Source organism: Scyliorhinus canicula, chromosome 8 (assembly GCF_902713615.1).
Source record: "Scyliorhinus canicula chromosome 8, sScyCan1.1, whole genome shotgun sequence".
Lineage (NCBI taxonomy): Eukaryota > Metazoa > Chordata > Chondrichthyes > Carcharhiniformes > Scyliorhinidae > Scyliorhinus > Scyliorhinus canicula.
The window spans coordinates 191062356-191071372 of record NC_052153.1 but is presented as its reverse complement, the minus strand read 5'-3'; positions in this window follow the sequence as shown (position 1 = coordinate 191071372).

Below are 9017 nucleotides of genomic sequence, written 5' to 3'. Positions count from 1 at the left end.
GCTAACCACTGTGCTGCTGTGCCACCCTTTCATTTCCATTTTCAAAAATTTCAGTTTTGGGACGTGCCCATCGCTGACATCGATTCCCCATTGCTGACATCGATTCCCCATCGCTGACATCGATTCCCCATTGCTGACATAGATTCCCCATCGCTGACATCGATTCCCCCATTGCTTGTGATGATGGTTGGGGGCCACTTTCACGAACCTTTGAAGACCTTTCACGGCAATTTGATGATATATTTGAGTGTCTGACTGAACCATTTGAATGACCCACGTTGGTATGGGATTGCAGCCTGGGAAGCTGATCCCCGTTTGTGAAGCAAATTCGAGAACCAGTTGGGTTTTTACTACAATGTGGCATCTTTGCAGTCACTTTCACTGATAACTTTTAATTTCTCGATTGAACTGGATTCAGATACTTGCCTTTGAACGTCGATCTCTGGATTATTAGTGCGGGAACATAACCACTACACCACTATCCAACCTTCGGAGATTTTCAGTATAGAGAAATAGTAAGCTGCTGGATCGCTGGAACCAGACAATCCGCTAGGTCTAGTCTTTTTTTTAGTTAACTGAGAAAAGTGGGATAAAACCCTGCTCCAGTGCCAAGGTCTATCTAGGAGAACCACGATGGGTTTAGCGGAATTTACCACAGAGTCTCGACTTGGCTCCAGGTTCTAGAAATAACCAGAAGTAACATGGGCGCGGTCTCTAACTGAATCTGACTATCTCCCAGGGAGGATCATAGCCAGAAATCGGGTGCACACAATTGTACTACCAAGACAGTGTTTGTTTATGGTGGGTAAGGGGATCAAGGGGTCTGGGGCAAAGGAGATCAGCCATGTTATGATTGAATGCGCGAGGGGCTGAATGGCGTTCCTTCTGTTCCTGCGTTCCCGGCTGTTGCCAGGTTCATACCCACTCAGGCTCATCTGGTCTCAACACAAGCCCCACATTGCTGGTGAAGCATTCTGTCCTCCAGCTCCCCCTGGATGAAGTGATATCGAATGCCCGTCACACCAGGGACGTGCATTAGAGGAACAGGAGTTAGGCCATTCAGCTCCTTGAGCCTGTCCTGTCATCCAGTCAGACCGTGGCTGGTCCATATACCTCTGCTCTCTGTGTAGCCACCCATCTTGCCACCCCCCCCATCATTGTCGCAAAATAATGGATGGATTATGTAATAACAATGCACTGATAGAATCTGTCTCCCTTTGCGACTATTGGAATGAAGAATATATTTCCAATAGGTTGCATCTGTATTTGGCGATTCAGCTGAAAGAAGCTTAATTAGTATTTATTTATTGATCTGTTTGGGGAACAGTTAGTTCCGTTGGCTGTCGGTAATACAGGATATTGACCAAAGTGTGGGTTCAATCCCTATTCTGGCTGTGTTCATTCATAGAGATGTACCCACACGCCCACCCTACACAAGAAGTGTCTATTGGAAAGAGCAATACCGATAGCCCTTTGTGGACTAAGGTTAATTACTTATACATCTTTAACATTACTTATTTATCTTTTGTGAAAGTCTAGATTGGAAGAAATAATCACTGTTTTAAGGTGTCATTAAACGGCCTTGCAGCAAACAATGCATAAAGCGGAGTCTCTCTTCACAGTCCAACACGTCACTGTGGAATCACTATATATTATTCAGATAGTTTAATTATATTGTACATAAAATGGTCGAATAAATGGTAATTTAAAACTTTTGGGGCATTTGCTAAGTTTTTTCACATCCATCACTGAATCACCAGTAAAACATCAGGCGCATTACTGCATCAATCCCAGTGTTAAAACCTGGAAAGGAGGAATCCAGGAAATCCAGGCTGGTGAGCCTTTCATCAGTGGTAGGGAAATTATTGGAAAAGATTCTTAAGAGCTGTGGGCGGGATTCTCCGCCCCGCCGCGCCACCTTTCTGCACCGACCCGCCGGCAGGATTCTCCGTTACGCTGGCCGGTCAATGGGGTTTCCCATTGTGGGGCAGCCCTACGCTGTCGGGGAAACCCCTGGACGCCGGCAAAACGGAGAATCCCAGCAAAACGGAGAATCCCGCTGAGGATTTCCTCCCATTTGGAAGCAAGTCGACATATTAGCGAGAGGCAGCATGGGTTTGTGATAGGGAGGTTGTGTCTCACTAACTTGACCGAGTTTTTCGAGGAAGTGACTAAAGTTTTTTTTTAAAATTTAGAGTACTCAATTCTTTTCTCCAAATAAGGGGTAATTTAGTGTGGCCAATTCACCCACCCTGCACATCTTTTTGGGTTGGGGTGAGAAAGTGGAAGTGACGAAGATGATTGATGAGGGTAGGGCAGTGGATGTTGGCTACATGGACTTCAGTAAGGCCTTTGTCAAGGCCCCTCATGGCAGACTGGTACAGAAAGTGAAGTCACACCGGATCAGAGGTGAGCTGGCAAGATGGATACAGAACTGGCTAGGCCATAGAAGACAAGAGGGCAGCAGTGGAAGGGTGCTTTTCTGAATGGAGGGCTATAACTAGTGGTGATTATTGAATCCCTACAATGCAATTTGGCTTATTGAGTCTGTACCCAACCCTTCGAATGGGCACTCTGCCCATGCCCACCCTGCCTTATCTTCATGACACCGTACTGTAACCTGCACATCCCTCGACACTAAAGGGCAATTTAGCATGGCCAATCCACCTAACCCGCACATATTTGGACTGTGGGAGGAAACTGGAGCACCCAGAAGAAGCCCACACAGACACGGAGAGAAAGTGCAAACTCCACAAATACAATGACCCAAGGCTGGAATTGATCCTGGGACCCTGGTGGTGTGAGGCAGCAGTGCTAACCACTGTGCCACAGTAAAAATCAATTTTTCACTCGCAGAATCCCGACAGTGTACAAGGAGGTCATTCAGCTCCTCTGAAATTGAACTCTATCTAGGCCCACACTCCCGCAAGCTGTAAACCATTCAGGAAGTTCCACTAGATTTCTGTATGAAACGCCTGCGACTGGAGTCGACCCTGCAATCTTCTGATGCCATTTCTCGATTCACCGAAGTTAGACGCTGTATCCATTAGGCCACGCGGCCACTATGGATCGGCAAAGATCAGTGCTGGGATCTTTGTTGTTCGTAGTATGTATAAATGATTTGGAGGAAAATATAGTTGGTCTGATTAGTAAGTTATGGACAAGAGAAAGGTTGTTGCAGTTGCCGATAGAGATAAGAACTGTCAGAGGATACAGCAGGATATAGATCAGTTGGAGACTTGGGCGGAGAGATGGCAGATGGAGTTTAATCCGGACAAATGTGAGATAATGCATTTTGGAAGGTCTAATACAGGTGGGAATTATACAACAAATGGCCAAACCCTTTGGAGCATTGACAGGCAGAGGGATCTGGGTGTACAGGTCCACAGGTGCTGAAAGTGGCAAAGCAGATGGATAAGGTGGTCAAGAAGGCATATGGCATGATTGCCTTCATCAGCCGGGGCATTGAGTATAAAAATTGGCAAGTCATGTTGCAGCTGTACAGATTATTAGTTAGGCCACAATTGGGATAATGCAAACAATTCCGGTCCCACACTACCAGGAAGATGTGGAGGCTTTGGAGAGGATACATAGAATCATAGAATTTACAGTGCAGAAGGAGGCCATTCGGCCCATCGAGTCTGCACCGGCTCTTGGAAAGAGCACCTTACCCAAACCCACACCTCCACCCCATAACCCAGTTACCCCACCCAACACTAAGGGCAATTCTGAACACTAAGGGCAATTTATCATGGCCAATCCACCTAACCTGCACATCTTTGGACTGTGGGAGGAAACTGACGCACCCGGAGGAAACCCACGCAGACACGGGGAGAATGTGCAGACTCCACACAGACAGTGACCCAAGCCGGGACCCTGGAGCTGTGTGGCAATTGTGCTAACCACTATGCTACCGTGCTACAGAAGAGGTATATCAGGATGTTACCTGGTCTGGAGAGCATTAGTTGTGAGGAGGGATTGGATAAACTCAGATTGTTTTCACTGGAACAACGGAGGTTGAGGGGCAACTTGCTCGAGCTTTACAAAATTGAGTGGCCTGAACCGAGTGGATAGTCAGAGACTTTTCCCCAGGGTAGAGGGGTCAATTACTAGGTTTAAGGTGTGAGGGGCAAGGTTTAGAGGAGATGTCCGAGGCAGGTATTTTACACAGAGGGTAGTGGGTGCCTGGAACTCGCTGCCGGAGGAGGTGGTGGAAACAGGGACGATCGTGACATTCAAGGGGCATCTTGACAAATACATGAATAGGATGGGAATAGAAGGATACGGACCCCGGAAGTGCAGAAGGTGTTAGTTTAGACAGGCGCAGGTTTGAAATGAAAAATTAAAATCACTTATTTAACTTGGTAACTAATGAAGTTACTGTGAAAAGCCCCTAGTCGCCACATTCCGGCGCCTGTTCGGGGAGGCTGGTACGGGAATTGAACCGTGCTGCTGGCCTGCCTTAGAACATAGAACATAGAACAGTACAGCACAGAACAGGCCCTTCGGCCCTCGATGTTGTGCCGAGCAATGATCACCCTACTCAAACCCACGTATCCACCCTATACCCGTAACCCAACAACCCCCCCCCCTTAACCTTACTTTTTAGGACACTACGGGCAATTTAGCATGGCCAATCCACCTAACCCGCACATCTTTGGACTGTGGGAGGAAACCGGAGCACCCGGAGGAAACCCACGCACACACGGGGAGGACGTGCAGACTCCGCACAGACAGTGACCCAGCCGGGAATCGAACCTGGGACCCTGGAGCTGTGAAGCATTTATGCTAACCACCATGCTACCGTGCTGCCCCCATGCTACCGTGCTGCCCAATCAGCGCTTCTCGCTTGTTGTCTCGCTTCTCCCCTGCCTGGCCTCTACGGTTTTCTGCCCGCTCTTCCCCCATCCTACCCTGCACCCCTCTCGCCTGCTCTCCCTTCTCCAATACACTCGTTCCCTCGTGCTGGGGCCTGGCCTCCCACCTAGAGCGGTCCCTTGGGCGGTGGTTTGTTTTTTGTTCTGGGTGTTCCTGCCGGGGTGGGGGGGCTGGCATTGCCTTGCCCCTCCCCCCCCCCCCCGTCGGCGTGCCGTTTCCCCTTGCCAGGGGCCCCTCGTCCCTACCCCCCCCGGTTGTTTTCCAGCCCGTGCTCCTCGACGAACCTATTCGCCTCAGCGGGGGCTGTAAAGAAATATTCCCTGTTTTGGTATGTGACCCAAAGTTTTGCTGGGTACAGCATACCAAAACGCACTCTGCTCCTGTAGAGAGCTGCTTTCGCCTTGTTGAACTCAGCCCGTCTCTTAGATATATCTGCCCCAAGATCCTCATAGATTCGGATGGCGTGCCCTCCCCATTTGCAGGCTCTATTTTCCCTGGCCCAGCGCAGGATTGTCTCCCTGTCCTGGTACCGGTGCAGTTTGGCTATGGCTGCTCTCGGTTGTTCCCCTGCCTTGGGCTTCGGGCGCAGCGCCCGATGTGCTCTGTCCCAATCCGGTGGGGTGAAGAAAGCTTTCCTCCCCACTAAGTTGCCCAGCATCGCAGCCACGTATGCTGTGGGGTTTCTACCCTCGATCCCCTCTGGCAGGCCCACTATCTTGACATTTTGCCTTCTCGAGTGGTTTTCCTGGTCGTCTACCCTGCCCTTCAGGCTCCCGTGTTGCGCCCAGTCTCGCCACTTCCCTCTCCAGGGCCGTGACCCGGTCGCTCATGTCGGTTGCTGCTTTCTCCAGCTCCTTAATAGTCGCCTCCTGTGCTTCCAGTTTCTCCCCTTGGGCATCCAATTTCTCCTCCAATCTGGTCAGAGCCTGCTGTACCCCTGACATGGCCCTGGCCACTGTTGCCTGTACTGCGGCCTCTGCGTCTGCTTTCCCCTCTGCCTTGATTGCCTGCAGCTGCTCCCTCACCACCTCGATAAAGGCTGCCTTCCAATCCCAGCCCCCCCTCTAGCCCCGGGGGAGAGGGTACCTGTCTGTTGGGCTCTTTTTGATGCAGCGATACATCCGTCCTGCCGCTTCGTGCGCTGATTCGCTCGCCTGAGCTGGCTTGCCCCTTGTCCCGTCTACTTCTGGTGCCCCCTCTCCCTTGGCTCCCTTCTGGCATTTTTCCCTCCCTCTTCCCTTTCATCTTTTCTTCTCCCCTTGTTTTTCTTTTCCCCCCTTTTCCGCACCCTATTTTTATTTTTTAAATTTATTTTTGTTGTCTCTTCCCTTTTTTTCCCCCCTCTCTGCCCTTCTTTCCTTTCCCACTTTATTTTATTTGTTTATTTATTATTCCCCCCCCCCCCCCCCCCTTTTATGCAACTCCTCTCAGGTGGGCTTACTTTGGATGGGAGAGAGTGTAAAAAGAGAGAAAATAATATATTTACCCCTCCCCTCTCCTCTTGTGAATTGCGCTTTCACGTATCTGATCGTCAGTCCAGAAGTAAAACACTCGAACACGTCAGTAACGAATATTCGTTTATTTACGGCCGGGACAAATCTCTAAGCAGTCGGGTAACTACCTTCGAGAAGTGCCAAAATCCCAGAATAAGGACTGTATTTTTATACATTTTACAGCTTAGGGGTGGTCCCCTTAAATTCCTAGATACACCTATGATTTGGCAAGGATCCAGAACATGTACATATATGGAATTATTCTTCGAGGTCGGGAGGTTATTTTTGACATAATCATTAGCACAAGTCACTATTAATATTAATACAAAGGTTTTTGTATCCCATGGCCATCTGGCTTATCTCATTCCAAAGCCCATTCCTCTTACATCTCAATGTTTATTTGTTTCAACTGGTCAAACGAGCTTAAGTGCGTTATCTCTGCAATAAAGTAAGCTTCCCATTCATTCCATTCTTTGACTTTTTGACCTCTCTGCTTTCACAGATGCGGGTCAGAACATTAAATAGTACCAAAGCCACACTCCCTTTATTCCATCCCATAACCTTCTGACATCTCTGCTTTCACAGATGCCGGTCAGAACACACTCCCTTTATTTCATCCCTTGACCTGTTGACATCTCTTTCACAGAGCTTTTCAGAACTGTTATATTAACCCTATCAGCGAAGTTCCAAATGAAATCCACTTCTACATTCCCCCCTTTGATCATTCCTTGATCACATAACACTCAGGATACTTTAGATGGAAATGAGAGCGAGGCGGAGGTACTCCTCCTCTACTAGGCTCCGGCAGGATGCCACTTCCTCATATAGGTCAGGGGTATGTGGAACCAGTTTTTCTTTTTCGTCTAGGGCGGATCTCTGAAGCATCTGTGGTAATGCAGTGGCACCCAAACGGTTGCATAGGCATTTCACACCAGTAGCTATGATACAGAGCAACAAACAGATGGTAACGAAGATAATGAGCCCATGGAATAGGTAAGTGGCCCAAGAATTGGACCACATCCAGCTCCACCAGTCAGCCTGACCGGCGAGTCGCAAGCGCTGTACTCCATCTCTGATATGGGTTACCAGACGCGTGATATTCTCTGAACTGTCTGGAATATAACCCATGCAGCCGTCTGTTCGATCGAGAAAGGAACAGATATCAAGGGAACGCCTCCATGGGCATGGGTCGGGACCTGTGTACATACCCAGCAAGAGGAGACACCCACTTTCTTAGCATAGACATAGGACATAAACAGAAATGAATTCGCCGTTACATGGTGCGTTGCCCGCTTCCTTCTGGAAGGCGAGTAGGGGTGAGTAGTCCTTGATGGTAAAATTTGTACCCTGTCCTTATCAATGCACCGGTGGTTCCACCGGCATGTGCGGCGATCGTACATTAGAACCATGTACGTAATCAGGAATCGGCGCTTCTGGTCGTCGGGAGGAACGGGGGTCGGGCAGTTTCTGATAGCGGTGGTGATCCATCGGAGATCTGTCGTTGTTCCACATCGTGGGGTTCCTTCCCGGCACATGGGTGGGTGTCGGCTTCCGTACAGGCATCTCCTTCTTTCGGATGCAGCGAGAGAGAGCAGGGTGGCGAGTATTGTGACGGCGAAGAGGGGCCTCATCCTGGTACTCGTGTTCCTAGGACTTAAAGGAAAAGTTTAGAACATCATGGATACTTAATTAACTTACAATGGTGCATATGTACCCATGCGTTCCGGCCCTCCACTTTTACTGCAGTGGGGGTAGTGAGAAGAACCTGTAGGGGACCCTCCCATCGAGGTTCCAAACCTTTACGTGTCCAATTTCGAATTAGGACATAATCCCCAGGGTTGATGGAGACGTCATGAGTAATGGAGGGGACTTCTTCCTGGGTGGCACGAACTCGGGAGTGTAATCCTTTCAAAATTCTAGTTAGTGTTAATATATAATTAGCCATCTCGGTAGTCATGTAATGGAATTGAACATTCCGTGGAACACTGCTGTCCCAAGGCGTTCGAAAGGGTCTGCCATATAGTATTTCCGCTGGGCTTAGGCGAGTTTTTCCTGCGGGGGTGGCACGTAGCTGGAAGAGTGCTAAAGGCAGGAGTTTGAGCCAAGTGGCCCCAGTGTCTGCTTGTAGTTTAGCGAGTTTAGTCTTTAGAGTCTGATTAGCCCTTTCCACCACTCCAGCGGCTTGTGGTCTGTAGGCACAATGAAACTGTTGCTTTATTCCAAGCAGAGCACAGAATTCCTTATTGATTTGACCTATGAAGTGGGGACCATTGTCAGAGCTCAGCCGGGCTGGAATTCCAAATCGCGGAACAATTTCTCGCATTAACACCTTAACTACTGTCGAGGCCTTGTTATCCGTAGTCGGGTAGGCCTCGATCCATTTGCTAAAAGTGTCCACAATGACTAACACATATTTATAGCATTGACATCTTTCCAACTCAATGTAATCCATTTGTAGGGTCTCAAATGGATCCTCAGGTAAGGGGGTTGTGCCAGGATCACAGGGGACGGCCTTACCGGGGTTGTGCTGTTGACAGATTAGGCACCGACTGCTAATTTGTTGGGCCATTTCTTGCAGTCGTGGGTGCCACCAGCTTTTTAACAATATGTCCCCTGTGGCACGAGCTCCACAGTGAGTTGCAAAGT